At 41.5% G+C, this 17,667-nt stretch overlaps 1 protein-coding gene and 1 non-coding gene across 12 annotated transcripts in view; both read right to left on the bottom strand.

Moving 5' to 3' along the window:
• ESRRG (estrogen related receptor gamma) overlaps positions 1-17,667 on the bottom strand; it is a 695,415-nt gene that overhangs the window by 391,129 nt on the left and 286,619 nt on the right. The window lies entirely within an intron of this gene.
• TRNAC-ACA (transfer RNA cysteine (anticodon ACA)) lies at positions 14,857-14,928 on the bottom strand. The gene has a single exon. It is a non-coding gene; the product is annotated as a tRNA-Cys (tRNA).

Below are 17,667 nucleotides of genomic sequence, written 5' to 3'. Positions count from 1 at the left end.
CTTGCCTGGAGAATTCCATGGACAGAGGAATCTGGTGGGCTACAGTCCATATGGATTCAAACAGTCAGACAGGGTTGAGCAACTGAACACATAATATCTAAGTGCTTAGATATCACTGTATTTTATCAAGGCTAAAACAGGAAATGCTGATGGATGTTTTATCTTGTCTTGAAAAGTGACCTTCTAGAAACCTGTATATGAACATAAAAAAATATCGCAGTGGTAATGTTCAAGTATTTAAAGGCATAGTTTACTTAAATAATATGTGTGGTGCTTCCCTGGTGGCTCAGTGGTAAAGAAACAGCCTGCCAATGCAGGAGACACAGGTTTGATCCCTGTTCTGGGAAGATCTACATGACACAGAGCAACTAAGCCTGGGAGCCGCAACTACTGAGCCCTCGTGCTGCGACTACTGAAGACTGCGTGCCCTGGAGCCCACGGTGCACAAGAGAAGCCACTGCAACGAGAAGCCCGCCCACCACACCGAGACAGAAGCCCCTGCTCGGCGCAGCTAGAGAAAAACTCATGCAGCAAGAAGACCCAGCACATCCAAAAATATGTGTGTGCGTGTGTGTGTGTAAAATTCTCTCCACCAATGTGATATTTTGCTTTTACTGAATGCAATTTATACTTGATCAAATATTGTGATGTAATCATATTTTTTCTAGACTCTTCTTGGGAGTCCTGGCAGGACAAAGCAAGAAAGGTTAAAGACCCATGCCGAATTAGAATGATAACTTCTTTGTAAAGAATGAATAAATGCACTTCCCAGAGAACCCCACTCATTACCAAAAGCTGCCTTCTCTGAGTCAGTATGACCCCTTAAGCCAAAAAGAAACATTTTCTAGTCTTCTGACTTGGCATCAAAATTGGTTGTGAAATATAGCAGAGAACTACTATTGTCTGCCAATAGGCAGAAGTATACATCTCCCTTTGCCCATTCTAAGATTCCTTTTATTTTTTCCTGAATATTATAGAAGCAAATAAGAAAAACAAATATTAAGAAACTGGCATCTAAAGACAGCAAAAAGTTGGGCTACACTGGCTCAGACAGTAAAGAATCTGCCTGCAATGCTGGAGCCCTGGGTTTGATCCCTGGGCTGGGAAAATCTCCTGGAGGAGGGCATGGCAACCCATTCCAGTATTCTTGGCTGGAGAATCACCTCGGACAGATGTGCCTGGTGGGCTACAGTCCATGGGGTCACAAAGATTCGGACACAACTGAGTGACTTAAGTACAACACAGCACAGCACACTGATTTTAATTTTACTTAATAAAGAAATATTAAGAATCATTAGATGACTCAGCCAAAACCTTGACACATGGACTTTAGAGTGGTCAATAAGAAAGAGAAGCAATCAAGAAAGAACTAGATGACTGCACTGCTGCTGAGTTTACCAGATAAATCAATAAAGATTCAAAGCGAAGAGAAATGTTTCAAAAAGAGTGCTTTTTACTTGGTCTACTTGAGACTTAAGCAATGTTTCTTTGAAATATTTTTCAGTCTGAGTCCTTCACTTTTGAAATTTATTAGTCACCAGCTCTAAAGACTTTAGTGGTAAACACTGGCTTCTTCACAGACACCACGGCTACATGCTGGCTTCTTGACACTCTCTCTTATAAAGATGTTAATAAAGAACCAATATTAGCTAATCAAGATAATGAACACAACAGTGGTAAGCAGGACACTATAAAGGAAATTCTTTGGTGTAGAAACTGTGGTACACCAATTAGCAATCAAAGACAAAAGATCAGAGGGTTATGATACAATTGTGAATATAGCTATTTATGGTCTCAATTTTTTTATTTAAAAAAATCAGAAAACCAAAATATTTTTTGCATTGGTTGTTTAACGCAAATAAATTTGCCTGTAACACAGATTTATTTCCTAGCATTTTACTGCTTATTATATATATATTGGGCTTCCCTGGTGGTTCAGATGGTAAAGAATCCACCTACAATGTGGGAGACCTGGGTTTGATCCCTCGGTTGGGAAGATCCCCTGGAGGAGGGCATGGCAACCCACTCCAGTATTCTTGCCTGGAGAATCCCCAAGGACAGAGGAGCCTGGCAGGTTACAGTCCATGGGGTCACAGAGTCAGACACGACGGAGTGACTAAGCATGCTGCTGCTGCTGCTGCTAAGTCGCTTCAGTCGTGTCCGACTCTGTGTGACCCCATAGACGGCAGCCCACCAGGCTCCCCCGTCCCTGGGATTCTCCAGGCAAGAACACTGGAGTGGGTTGCCATTTCCTTCTCCAATGCATAAAAGTGAAAAGTGAAAGTGAAATCGCTCAGTCGTGCCCGACTCTTAGTGACCCCATGGACTGCAGCCCACCAGGCTCCTCCGTCCATGGGATTTTCCAGGCAAGAGTACTGGAGTGGGTTGCCGTAGCACAGCTCACCAGGCTCCTCCGTCCATGGGATTTTCCAGGCAAAAGTACTGGAGTGGGTTGCCGTAGCACAGCATAAATATTTTGGCAATTTAACACATCTTGTTGTTTATTTCTACAGAGGTGTTTGAATCCTGGAAGTCAAGAAAAAATTTTTTTGCTGCCTTGTTTATTAATTGTTGTTGTTTAGTTGCTAAGTCACGTCTGCCTCTTTGTGACCCCATGGACAATAGCCCACCAGGCTCCTCTGTCCATGGGATTTCTCAGGCAAGAAAACTGGAATGGGTCACCATTTCCTTCTCCAGGGGATCTTCCTGACCCAGGGATTGAACCAGGAACTCCTGCATTACAGGCAGATTCTTTACCACTGAGCCACCAGGGAGGCCCTTGTTTATCAATTATAACATTCAAAATTGAACACAGGAAAACGGGCACATATATACTATAACTACACTGAATTTGAGGCTTATGAAGTTCTTAAAAACCACAGAATTGTTGAGAAAAAAAAATTTAGTTGACTAATATTTTTTTTTTTAATTAAGAAATTGAGACCATAAATAGCTAAGAATCAAATCCAAAGTCAGGAAGTCTAGCTCCAAAGATGGCACTCATTTGCCTTCATCTGTCTTCTGATTTCCTGCAAGAGTTCTTTCCAGATTAAGATTTATTTTGTCCACTTGATGGAAACACAGTTAGGTCCTTCGAACCATGTCCCTACTCACAATTTCAGGACATGGTATTCACTAGACATCCATTCCACATATTTTCTAAAGTGGGACTTTATAGAAATATCTTTAACCTCGTATAGCTAAACCCATTAGGACTCCTGCTCTTTGAAGCCAGTTTCCAAAACTGGTAACACTCCACACATTCGCCAAGGACACAACCACATGTCAAAAAAGTTTAACCCTGCCAGGTATATATTATGCTAAAGAAATGAATCAAGTTAAAGGTGGAAAATAGCTCGACTTCTTTTGTAGAGCAATGTCTATAGGACAGCTGGCTGACTAGTATCAAAATGAACTGAGAAATTCCCCAAATCCAAGCTTAACATCAGAGCTGACTCTACGCCTTTATCAGAGCCCCCAACGTGTGCTGCCAGTGGGCTTCTGAATACTCAGCGTGGATGATGTCACACCCAACCTCAAAAATGTTCAATGCTGCACATCCTTACCTACTAAATAATAAAGCCCACACTTTCGTATGATATTTGAGATCTTTCTGCTTTGTCCATTGTGTGTTCTACTTAGCAATCCCACTCAGTTTCGACAAACACCTCCACTGGAGTGTGCTCATTTTTCTCTTTCTCACACTTTGTTTTCTTTATCCACTGGGTCCCAGAAAGCTAAACACCTGTGAACACGCACCAGCCCCACCTGCACACACACTCATCTTCCCCTCACCTCCTTTGCTCACCCATCACATTTTACCTCTCTTCCAAAGACCGGGGAAGCTGGCTGGTCTTCCCAGACGTTGCTCCCTAGACCCTGAGTTCCAATGAAACTTCTTTTCCCATAAAAGTCCACAGTGTGTTGTTTTGATATCTATCTCTAGTTTTCATGCTTTTATTTCCTCTTTCCCCCTTTTCAAGCACTTCATGATATTTCCTTGATGAAATGATTCAACTGCTCATTTTTATAAGTGTTTATACCTACTAGGCGGAGAAGGCAATGGCACCCCACTCTAGTACTCTTGCCTGGAGAATCCCATGGATGGAGGAGCCTGGTAGGCTGCAGTCCATGGGGTCGCAAAGAGTCAGACATGACTTAATGACTTCATTTTAACTTTTCATTTTCATGCATTGGAGAAGGAAATGGCAACCCACTCCAGTGTTCTTGCCTGGAGAATCCCAGGGACGGGGGAGCCTGGTGGTCTGCTGTCTATGGGGTCGCACAGAGTCGGACACGACTGAAGTGACTTAGCAGCAGCAGCAGCATACCTTCTAGGACATGTATGCTTGATTGTGACATGTATAGTATGTGATACGATATGTATGATATGTGGTATATATGACATTCACACATCTAGGACATCTATGAAATATTGTGATAATCCTGCTACAGAGGATAAACCCAGACATCAGTCCATTAATTACTCTGTGAAGTAACTGGGGGTTTGACCCAGTTGGTCGCTTCTGCAGTTGCCCCCACCTTTCCTATTAGACTGTAATCTCCTTTAAGATCAGATGGTTGGCTTTTCCATCTTTATCTATCTTAATCAGGTACGCAAATGTGTATAAAACCCAAACGTAAGTGGGTACTCAATAGATGGTGCTGAAATGTATTCTACTCATCCTTCCCACTTTGACATCTCAGAGCAGGATACAGAAAAAGGGGTGCACACAGTGAAAACAGTGATCTTTGTATGGAGCTGGGGGTTGCTACTTATGATTGACAGTCTCAGCCAATGGATGCCAGTGACGGCAAGTCACATAATCCAACACGCTAGGAAGACCTCACCCTCTGGCAATACCTGTGGACTAACAGAAAGGTCCTGGCTGGAGAGTCTACCAAATTCACTCTCTCTCAGTTAATGTCAGGCTCCATTTGGGGAGAATTATCCTCCATGTATTTTCATCCTGAAGGAAAAAAGTAACTTTTTTTTAAAAAATCTCTAGGGCATCTGATATGACTGAGTGTGTCTATGTGTTCAGTCGTGTCTGACTCTTTGAGCCCCCTGTAGCCTGCCAAGTTCCTCTGTCCACAGAATTTCCCAGGCAATAATACTGGAGTGAGCTGCCATTTCCTCCTCCAGGGGATCTTCCCAGCCCAGGGATCAAACCCACGTCTCCTGTGCTGGCAAGTGGATTTTTTTTACTGCTGAGCCACCTGAGGAGCTGAACTGATATGATACTTGGATTCAATATTCTGGAATAAAAACAACACTGTTGAAGCTGGCTTGAATCATCACAGGACTTAGGGACAAAGTGAGGTTCCTGGCAACAGTACCTAAAAAACGACAAACAGTAGTCCCGCCTTCAGTCTGAAGTCCCTGTGATGAGACTACAGTTGATTTGAATATTATTTGGTGCCAGAGTCTTGGATATGTTCTTTTGGTGAATTCTCTCATTGACTTCTTAGAAAAATCTCTGTGGGAATAATTATTTCTCCATGTGACAGATGAGAAAATTCAAAGTCTGAACAATCTAAAAAGATGGATATAAAATCTAAATGGGAAAAGAATTTGAAAAAAAAAAAGTGAAAGTGTTAGTTTTTCAGTCATGTCTGACTCTTTTGTGATCCCATGAACTGTAGCCCACCAGGCTCCTCTGCCCATGGAATTTCCCAGGCAAGAATACTGAAGTGGGTAGCCACTCTCTTCTCCAGGGGATCTTCCTGACCCAGGGATCAAACCCACATCTTCTGTATTGCAGGCAGCATCTTTACCATCTGAGCTATATATAACTGAATCACTTTGGTGTACATCTGAAACTAACACAACACTGTTAATCAACTCTATTGCAACTTAAAATTTAAAAAAGTACGATATGAAATCAAAAGGAGAGTTAGGCCCTGTGGGCAACTAAAGTGGAAAATTAAATGCTTTTTTTTTTTTTCCACAATAACTCAGGGTGGAGACCATAAACCAAGGCGAGACAAACTGGTATACAGGACCGGTGGAGGGAAGTGCTCGCTCTGCTACACATCTCTTCTTTATCCACCAATCAGCCACCCTACCATCCACTCACCTGCTCACAAATAAAGGCAACACCTATGAGCCAACTAGGTAAGCCCAGATGCAAAGGTGAGTCTACCTGGGTCTGAGTCTGCACCTGCAGAACGATTCTTAGAACAGTTGTCAACTTGCAAATCTAGTTGAGCAGGAGTTCCCTCTCCCCACCCGTCCCTCCATGAAGGATGTGTTAGGCACCTGCCTCCCCTGCCTGGCTTCCCACTCTCATCTCTTCCTCTCTCGTGTTTATGGACTTTCTCTCAATCCAAGTGAAGACAGTGGTGCTGAATAATGACAAGATGCTTCCCTCAACCCTCGCTGGAGGTAGCCAGAGAGTTTCAGTCAGCTTGGAATTCTTCAAATATCTTCTTCTTATCAAAAAGAGATGCCCTAATATTCCTGGGGCATTGTGTGGACACCTAGAGATACCAAAGGAAGCCAAGGGTTGTGATTTCCTTTTCTTTTACTGTTTCCTATCTCTCCTGGGATTATCACTCGGTTGTTTTGTTTCTTATAAAACACTTTTGATGCAAAAAAAAAATATCGCATTGAGTTTATACACAGTAGCTGAACAAATGGAGAAATGGGTGAATGGATCTCAAACTGATGTAAAGAGAAAGTTTCTGGGAAGCTTGTGTTTTATTTTCCTATATAGATATGATCAGGTGCTTAATCAGTCTGTCTCTTTCTTTCTCTTCATCCATATCTGTCTCTGTCTGTCTCTTTCTCTCTCTCACACACACGCACACACACACACACACACACTTTGGAAACAACACAAGCCATTTGAGCGTGAAGAAACATATCTTGAACTTGACCTGAAACTGCTTTTGGATCATGTTCATCTCTGACATCAAAACAGTTTCTGCCACATAGGGTCTGGGGACAAGCAACCCACAAAATAGTAGCTTATTTAAAAACCAAATTCAGCCCTTACTGAAAGTGGTGATATTTGAAGCACATACAAGTAAAACTAATTTAACCTTTGGAAAGTTATCTCAGGAGGGAAAAGTCAAAATCCCTTTATAAGATTTTTAAGCACTGCAATTATTGACAAGGGGTATATTGCTTCAGTTTTCTCCGATCAGGAAGAAAAAAAAAAAAAAGAGAGAGAGAGAGAGAAGCCCACAAGAGACATCAGCAGCTGTCAGGCTGCTTTCCAATTGCAAAGAGGTAGTTTACAGTGGGCTTGTGCCAGTCTCTTAAGACAGGGTTAAGAAGCCTTTTTAAAATGCCTCAAAAAGCCAGCTCATACATTAATCAAGTCGAACCCTCATCCATACTTACTGCAATACATCAATTACAATGTCTTTTTTTAAAAAAATAAATTCTGGTTGACAGCAGACACCTTATTAAGGCCCACTAAAATGATACAATAAGTAGAAGGCTATTAATATTGCTCTTTTTTTTCCCTCCTTGCTATTGTCTTGCTGCTCTGGTCCGCAAACAAATTCAAGCTGCATTACAATTAATGCTGGTGGAACTCCTTCTAACGACTTCCAGCTTGCTAATTTTTTACGCTAATAATAAAAAAAAGGCATTGCTATGCAAGAACGACCCCCTTTTATCATGCGAGCATAGCACACCAGAGAGTGTCTGCTATTGTTCACATGAAAGACAATTAAACCCTGGAACATCAAACCTAAAAATGACAATCTGCTAACCAGCACTGGGCATTGCTCAATGCTTTCCTTTATTTTCTGAACTCCTAGAAAAAACAATTCTCTGAAGACCTTCCTTTCCTGTTCTCCCTTAACCACCTTTTGTGGGTGGGGGGAGGAGTAAAAAAAAAAAATAACCGTTGCTGATTTATGCATCTCTGTGTAGAATTTATTAACAGTCTAAGGCCAATTTCACTACAGCCTTCTTATTGCCTGTAGGTTGAAATTCCGGACACATAAAAAAGAAAGGCACCAATATCACCTACATAGTATCCCATTTAAAAATAAACAGTAAAGGTTCTTCAAAAATGCATGCAATATGAAAGTCTAGAAGGAGAAAGAAAAATCTAATTCCGCAACTCTGTGCTACTCGTCATCTCTGGGGATTTTGCTAGAGTCACGTGGGTATTTGGAAAACTCGTCTAATCCAGGCACCAAGTTTCCACAAAGCCAGAGTCGAAAACCAACTCCCTTCCTTCTTAGCAACATAAGGATTTCTTCACCAAAACACATGCTCATTTACTGGAAAAATACCCACGATTTGAGTTTTAATTATAACATTCAGAACATAAATACAACCACTTAAAAGTTCACTGGCTTTCCCAAGTGTTTTCCACATACTGACTGAGGCTTTGTCACAGCATAAAGAGAACTGGATTCAAGTTGCAGCTGGAGTGAGTCTTGGCTTGGCCACCTGCTCATCTTGGGGTTTTGACCAAATCTGCTAACCTCCTTGAGTCTCAGTTTCTCCCTTTGTAAAACAAATAGAAAAAAAAAGGGGGCTTCTTCTTCATCTTGTAAAGATGAAACGAGAAGATGGCTGTGAAAGCTCTCTGAAAACGAAACCTCTGTGTATTGTATTGAAAAGTAAATAATTAAACGGAGTTGCTGTACGTCCTCACCAGAGTTGCACTGAAAGCTTTATTATCTGATTAGTAGTGAGTGATTCTCAAAAGCTGAGCATGACCACATCTTCTATTTAATCCACAGGTTTTCAGTAAAGGGGCCAGGCACTACGCTAGGACCTGCACGTTTGGAATTATGTTTCATTTTTACAGGAACTCTCCATGGTAGGTGTGATATTCCATACTTACAAATGAAGAAACTGAAGCCCACAAAGACTGAATGATTTGCCTAAGAGGCAGAGCTGAGATTTAGGTCTCAGCACAATTTGTGACCCAACCTAAGACACGCACCTTGGAAAGCTTCTTCTGTGGGAGAGCAGGTCTGTGAAGCAAGGGTCAGAGATAAAAACTGTGCTGTAATGTCAGCTCTGACATCATTGGCTCTGAAACCTTGGACCAGCCCTTCAGCTCTCAGTTTTTGTATCTGTAAAATACAGATAACATTTCTGCCCAGGGGTGGTTGTGAGGATCAAATAAGCTAACCCAATGTTCCTGGTAATAGCAAGTACTTAATTAATGTGGGGGCTTCCCTGGTGGCTCAGACAGTAGAGAATCCACCTGCAATTCGGGAGACCGGGGTTTGATCCCTGGGTTGGGAAGATCTCCTGGAGAAGGGAATGGCTACCCACTCCCGTATTCTTGCCTGGAGAATTCTGTGGACAGAAGAGCCTGGTGGGCTATAGTCCACAGGGTCTCAAAGAGTTGGACACAACTGAGCAACTAACACATACTCACACAATGTGAACAAATGTTATTGCCCATATTCTCCTGGAGAAAGAAATGGCAACCCACTCCAGTATTCTTGCCTGGAAAATCCCATGGACGGAGGAGCCTGGTAGACTACAGTCCATGGGGTCGCAAAGAGTTGGACACAACTGAAATACTAGGTAATAAACTTTAACATATAAAATGAGAATTAAACAAGGATCAGTAACTTCTACATTTAGCCAAAGTAGGGAAGCAGAGACCACATTTCAGTTCAGTTCAGTCACTCAGTTGTGTCCAACTCTTTGCGATCCCATGGACTGCAGCATGCCAGGCTTCCCTGTTCATCACAGACTCCTGGAGCTTGCTCAAACTCATGTTCATTGAGTCGATGATGCCATCCAATCATTTCATTCTCTGTCGTCCCCTTCTCCTCCTAGCTTCAATCTTTCCAAGCATCAGGATATTTTCTAATGAGTCAGTTCTTTGCATCAGGTGGCCAAACTATTGGAGCTTCAATTTCAGCATCAGTCCTTCCAGTTAATATTCAGGACTGATTTCCTTTAGGATCGACTGGTTTGATCTCCTTGCAGTCCAAGGGACTCACAAGAGTCTTCTCTAGTACCACAGTTTGAAAGCATCAATTCTTCAGTGCTCAGCTTTCTTTATGGTCCAACTCTCACATCCATACATGACTACTGGAAAAACCATAGCTTTGACTAGACAGCCTTTTGTCAGCAAAGTAATGTTTCTGTTTTTTTAATAATGCTGTCTAGGTTGGTCATAGATTTTTTTTTCCAAGGAGCAAGTGTCTTTTAATTTCATGGCTGTAGGCACCATCTGCAGTGATTTTGGAGCCCAAGAAAATAGTCTCTCACTGTTTCCATTGTTTCCCCATCTATTTGCCATGAAGTGATGGGACTGGATGCCACAATCTTTGTTTTTTGAATGTTTACTTTTAAGCCAGCTTTTTCACTCTTCTCTTTCATTCTCATCAAAAGGCTCTTTAGTTCCTCTTCATTTTTTGCCATAAGGGTGGTGTCATCTGCATATGTGAGGTTTTTGATATTTCTCCCAGCAATCTTGATTCCAGCTTGTGCTTCATCCAGCCCAGCATTTTGCATGATGTACTCTACATATGTTAAGTAGGCAGGATGACAATATACAGCCTTGACGTACTCTTTCCCAATTTGGAACCAATCCGTTGTTCCATGTCTGGTTCTAACTGTTGCTTCTTGAACTGCATACAGATTTCTCAGGAGGCAGGTAAGGGATCACATTAACCACTCATTTCAGCTTGCTGCCCGGAGAGAAGGTCCAGGCTATATGCAAAAACATGAAGTCCAGCAGACTCCTTCAATTAAGAAGATAAAGTTTAGGACTTTCCAGGTGGTCCAGTGGTTAAGAATCTGACTGACAACGCAGGGGACACGAGTTCAATCCCTGGTCCAGGAAGATTCCACGTGCTGCGGGGTGCGTGTACCTAAACCCGTGTACCTCAACGACCGAAGCCTGTGTCCCCTAGAGCCCGTGCTCCATAACAAGAAAAGTGCTTCAATGAGAAGGCCACAGCACAGCCGGGGAGTAGCCCCCAGTCACTGCAACTAGAGAAGGCCCACACGCAGCAACAAAGACCCAGCACAGCCATACATAAAGAAATAAATGAAATTTAAAAAAAAAGAAGACTAAGTTGAAAATCTGGGGAGGTCAAGGCAGCTAGAGCTTGTAGGATGGAGCACTGGAGAAGACAGTGCTGCACCGACAACTCCGCAGACCTGCAGATGGTGCCCTTCAAATATTCAGCTGAATGTCAATCAGCACAGGTGCTTAAAGAAACTACCAATGGCCAGGAAAGGCCCATTCAAAAAGATGAGCAATAACAGTGCCCAGTGCTCACACAAGGCCAGGAATTATACCTGTGCCCATCAGTCAGAATCAGACTGGAAAAGCCTCATGATTCATGGAGCATTATAAGATATACAGCAAGGCCTTGACTCAACAGCAGGAAATAATTAGCTCCAGACTGAGTTTTGTTTCACTTAAGTTAGAGATGAGATCCTAAAGTATCAAACTTTTTTCAAGTACCTGAAGTGCATCTCAAAACAAGGTTCAAGAATATTAATTGAAATACAAAATATACAGTACACAGCAAGGTAAATTCTCACTGTCTGGCATCCAATCAGAAGTTACCAGACATTTTTAAAAAGTTTCAGTTGAAAACTCCAACTTTTAAAAAGCTCCAACATAAAACTCCAATTGAGGAGAAAAAAAATCAGTTAATTGAGATAGATGCAAAACTGATCTGGAGTTACAATTAGCAGACAAGGACATTAAAACAGTTATAGTAACTAATAGTTTATGTGTTCAAAAGCAGAGGAAAGGGAGATTTATAAGCCTACAGATCAATGAATCTCCACAAACCCCAACATAAGAAGCATAAAAATTCTATACCAAGATGTGTCATAATCAAGTTGCTCAAAATTGTCTATAAAGAGAAAGTCTTAAAAGCATCCAGAGATAAACACATTAGGACAGAGACAAGAAGGTAAGTCTGACAGCAAATTCGTCAGTGGAAACACTGCAAGTAAGAAAACAGTGGATCAGCATATTTAAATTGCTGAAATAAAAATAACTTTCAAAAACAAAGCCCCCCCAAAAAAATACCTTTACAGACATACAAAGGCTGAAACAACTCATTACTAGCAGACTGGCACTACAAAAATATTAAAAGAAATTCTCCAGACATTATACCAGATGGAAATACAGATTTGCACAAAGGAATGAAGAGCAGCTACATGGGTAAATATAGTTTTTTTTTTAATTATTATTTTCATTTCTTTAAATGATAATTTACTGTTTAAACAAAGAGTAATAATAACAATGTAGTGTGGGGCTTATGATATTTATAAAAGCAAAACATACGACAATAGCACAAAGGCCAAGAAGGAGAAAACTGAAAGTACTATACTGTCTGTCTCAAACTATAAAGTGGCATAATATTACTTGCGCATAGCCTATGATAAGTAAAAGATGTAAACTATAAATCCTAAAGCAATCATACAACAACAAAGACTTATAGCTAATAACTAACAGAGGTAATAAAATAGAATCATAAAAGTACTCAATCCATAAGATGGCAAAAAGGGAGAAAGGAAACAAAGAAAAGATGGAATAAATAGGAAAGAAATAGCAAGACACTACATTTAAACGTAACCATGTGAATTGCCACATTAAATATGTGTTCTGCTGCTGCTAATTTGCTTTAGTCGTGTCCGACTCTGTGGACCCCATAGACGGCAGCCCACCAGGCTCCCCCGTCCCTGGGATTCTCCAGGCAAGAGTACTAGAGTGGATTGCCATTTCCTTCTCCAATGCATGAAAGTGAAAAGTGAAAGTGAAGTCGCTCAGTCGTGTTCGACTCTTAGCGACCCCATGGACTGCAGCCTACCAGGCTCCTCCATCCATGGGATTTTCCAGGCAAGAGTCCTGGAGTGGGGTGCCGTTGTCTTCTCTGAAATATGTGTTCTACATATCCCAATTAAAAGATATTGTCAGATTCCATTAAAAAACATATCCCAATTAAAAGATATTGTCAGATTCCGTTAAAAAAAAGTAAAATCCAACAATATGATGCCCACAAGAAACATACATAGGAGAAACTTTCTGTGACTTGGTTAGAATGTTTTCTTTTAGTTACAAAATGAAAATAATAATCTGTAAATGATTAAACTGATAAGTCAACTTCATAAAAATTAAAAATGCATGCCCTTTGAAACACAGTGTCCAGAAAATGAAAAGACAAGCCAACTCTGGCAGAATATATTGCAAATCATAAAATCCAGTTAAGGACTTGTATCTATAATATATAAAGAACTAACAAAAATCAACAAAAAAACCTACTATAAAAGTGGGCAGAGATTTGAGTAGACACTCCAACAACAAAGATACACAAATGACAAATGAGCACATGAAAAGATACTCACCATCATTAATCACTAGAGAAATGCAAAGTAAAGCCACAGTTATATACTAATACTGTGGTGTTGGAGAAGACTCTTGAGAGTCCCTTGGACTGCAAGGAGATCCAACCAGTCCATCCTGAAGGAGATTAGCCCTGGGATTTCTTTGGAAGGAATGATGCTAAAGCTGAAACTGCAGTACTTTGGCCACCTCATGCATAGAGTTGACTCATTGGACGAGACTGATGCTGGGAGGGATTGGGGGCAGGAGGAGAAGGGGACAACAGAGGATGAGATGGCTGGATGGCATCACTGACTCAATGGACGTGAGTCTGAGTGAACTCCGGGAGTTGGTGATGGACAGGGAGGCCTGGCATGCTGCGATTCATGGGGTCGCAGGGAGTCGGACACGACTGAGTGACTGAACTGAACTGACACACCTATTAGAAGGAATGCAATTAAAAAGCCTGAATATATCAAGGATTTCTTTAGAACAAATGGAACTCTCATGCACTGTCACTGAGAATGCAAAATGGTACAACTGCTTTGGAAAACAATTTGGCAGTTTCTTATAAAGCCAAATATACATGTGACGTACGATCCATTCCTAAATTCACCCAAAGAGAAATGAAAGCCTATGTCCATACAAAGACTTGTCCCCAAATGTTCACAGTAGTTTATTTGTCAACATTCCAAACTGGAAACACGATGAAAGCTCATCAATAGATTACTGGATGAGCAGAATGTATTATATCCATACAGTCATAGAGTATGCAGTAATAAAATGGAGCTGTCACTGCAATGACATGGATAAATGTTAAAGTAATGATGCAGAGTGAAAGAAACTAGACCAAAAAGAATACATACTCTAAGATTCCACTTATTTAAAACTCTGGAAAATGTGAATTTATCTCTAGAGACAGCTGATAAATGGTTGCCCCAGGTTGGGGAGATTAGGCCTGTAAGAGGTCAGAGGGAAGAAGTGCAAAGAGGGACAAGACAACTTGTAGGGCGATATATCTGATCATTACCTTGATAACAGTGTTGGTTTCAAAAGTACATATGGATGTTAAAACTGCTATATCTCAATAGAGCTGTTGAAAACAGATAGGATCATTGTCCACAAGGAACTAAAAATCTGCTTATTGAAATAAAGCATACACAAAAATAATGTAATGAATAAGAAAGATAGTGTTTCCCACAGAAAACATGAATAGTACCCAACAGTGTTCTTACAAGTTCCTGTGTATCAGAATCAACCGGAGGGAGTGTTAAAACATGGGCTTGCCGGATCCAAGATCTAGAGTTTCTAATTCAGTAGGTCTGGGATGGGACTTAACAATTTGTATTTTAAACTAGCTCTCTGGTCTTTCATACAAGCTGCATTGGCTTAGAGACAATCACCACTCTTTCAGAAAACAGTCAAATCTCAAAGTGAATGAAGTCCCTCAGTCGTGTCCGACTCTCTCTGACCCCATGGACTGTAGCCTACCATGCTCCATCCATGGGATTTTCCAGGCAAGAGTCCTGGAGTGGGTTGCCATTGCCTTCTCCAGAGGATCTTCCCAACCCAGGGATTGAACCTGGGTCTCCCGCATTGTAGGCAGACGCTTTACCATCTCAGCCACCAGGGAAGTCTATTAAATCTCAAACTTATGAGTAAATTAAGAGTCAGGCAAGGATATGGTTCTATTAGTCAAACTCCAGTTTCTGCTCTATTTTAGCTTTTCTCTTATAGCCTTTTGAGAAATAGTTACTGTGGTAAATCAGAAGTGATAAAGATGCAATCATCTCTCAGTATCCATGGGGGGTTGCTTCCAGTACCCCCTGCAGATACTAAAATCCACGGATGCTCACGTCCCTCACATATTTAGTATCTCTTTCTCGATCATGGGCTTTGGTGCTCACTATTTCCTTTGAGTGTAACACCTTTTATCCCTCATGCTTACTTTTATCTGGCTAATTCTAATTCATCCTTTAGGGCTGAGTTTAGACATACATCAGTCTGTGAAGAACTTTCTCTGGCATACTCCTATACCCAGCCTTCTGCTCAGGCAAATTTTCTGCTCCTCTAGTCCGTATTTCATGCCCCTACCTAGCACTCCCCGGGGTTGACCCTTGAGTTCATCTTCTAAATCAGTTTACCATGCTCATCCCATTTCTTTCTATTTCTCAAAAAACTAATTTATTTCTCTTTCGTTGACTGCAGTAGCATTTGGGACATTTCAGCATTCTTGATTCTCTCTGAGTTACCAAGCCAGTCAGGGAGAGAGAAGGAAGAAAAGAGGGGTAACAAAAATCTAGAATCATAAAGTGGGATAGGAAGGACAGGGGATGAAATTGTAAATCCACAATATCACATGCACACACAAACTATGTGGGGGATGCTGACGATTATTACTCAAAGGGTAGTAATTTCAAGTGGTACCAATCTTTAACCCAGATTGGATCACAGGACAAATCAAGCTTCCCAGTTCATACTCATGCATTTGACATATTTATGGTCTGCTTTTATAGTTTTTGATCACAATTTCTAGGAGGCAGCTAGTCCCTAAATCAACAAGTCAGTAAAAAGCAACTAAAGTTCCAGTCCTGTTAACAGAACTACCTACGAGGAGGTCAGCACTGTTTGGAACACATTTAAAACATTTATGAGAGCCACCGAAAAATGTCTGTTCATGAAACCAGGTTACATTAAGCATCCTGACTGTATTTTTCCACAACTCTAGACTTTGGTTACAGCAGCCCAAAACAAGGGTTGAAGAAAAAGAATAAAAGTGATCCAGAAAAAAAAAAAAAAAACTTTCCTGAAAATTTTTGTTTCAACCAGAGGGATGGAAGTTCTGAGGACAAAAAGCAAAGTCAAGGACACCAGGGACATCTGTCTTAGGAAGGGCAGTTGTCACATCACACTCAGGGGTTGAGAGTCAGGGTGGCTTTCCTGTGGCTCAGATGGTAAAGTCTGTCTGCAATGTAGAAGACCCAGATGTGATCCCTGGGCCAGGAAGATCCCCTGGAGAAGGAAATGGCCCTCCACTCAGTATTCTTGCCTGGAGAATCTCATGGACAGGGGAGCCTGGCGGGCTCCAGTGGGGTCACAAAGAGTTGGTTGCAACAGAGGAACTAAACACACACACAGAGTCAGGGTGGACTATTCAGTCTGACTTCAGCAGGGAGTGTCTGTCCACTTCAGGAGACGCTGCCTAGAGGTTCAGGCTTAGAAGAACAACCCCAGTTCTCTGGGAAGGTCCGCCAACATTTGGAAGGTAGGATTATTAGGGGAAGCACACTGATTGAAACCGCCCACCCTGGCCAGGCACCATAGTAACCATTGGCATGAGTTGTTTTATGACAGGAGATCCTGATAAGGTATAATATGGAACTAATAAGCCACCACCAACAGGAAGAGTCCGGAAAGGTCGAAAGGAGACACCACGTGTCCGTCCACTTCCCAGAATCCCTCTCGCTAGCATCCATCTTGGCTGAGCGATGTGTGTGCCACCAGGAAAGACTCTGAATTAGAATGATTGGCCAAAGACCACCCGGAAACTAATCCCATCACTATAAAACCCGAGACCGCGAGCCACGCGGCACAGCAGTTCTCCTGGGTTCCCTTACCCTACTGCTCTCCGCCCGGGTGCCCTTTCCCAATAAAATCTCTTGCTTTGTCAGCATGTGTCTCTCCTTGGACAATTCATTTCTGAGTGTTAGACAAAAGCCCAGTTTTGGGCCCTGGAAGGGGTCCACCTTCCTGCAACAGGATGGCATTAAATAACCACAGCCCAGCAAAGAAGCTAACCTGGGAAAACTGACTTACAGATTCTACCACTGCAACAGCCAACAGTTGGAGGCCACATCCCCAAAAGTATGACAATCCCAGCCTCTTGCACAACAGGAACTGACCTAGAAAAACCTTTATTCCCCTGCCAAATAAAAAAATCTGGTTCCCAAAAGCAAAGAATACTTTGACTTCACACTCTTTCTGGTGGACCTTATTTTGATGATTATATGATGAATGAAGGGGAAAAAAAAGGCTGGACTCTGACTAGGAAAGTTTGTCATAAGGTTTCCCATAATCTTGACTTCTTTTATGCTCTGCAGGAAAAAAAAAAAAAGATTACCAAAAAGGAATAAAGAGCACTAACCAAAGAAATTTCTCTCTCCCAAATTTGCAGCACCTCTGAACTTCCTTGAAAGGGAAGGACAAAGCAGCCGTTTGCTCAGCTTAGATCATTTTGATTGAGACTCATATGTTATTTTAAATGAACATTGCTCAGGTAGTTAAGCCTTAAAAACCAACCATCCTTGACAACTGTCCAATTCTCTTTTTTTAAAGTCTTACCTTAAGGGTTTCAGAAGCACATTTTCAAGTA

This window comes from Bos grunniens, chromosome 16 (assembly GCF_055505025.1).
Source record: "Bos grunniens cultivar Pamir isolate PY7600 chromosome 16, Bosgru_T2T1.0, whole genome shotgun sequence".
In the NCBI taxonomy this organism is placed as follows: domain Eukaryota; kingdom Metazoa; phylum Chordata; class Mammalia; order Artiodactyla; family Bovidae; genus Bos; species Bos grunniens.
This window is presented reverse-complemented; position numbering and strand designations above follow the sequence as displayed.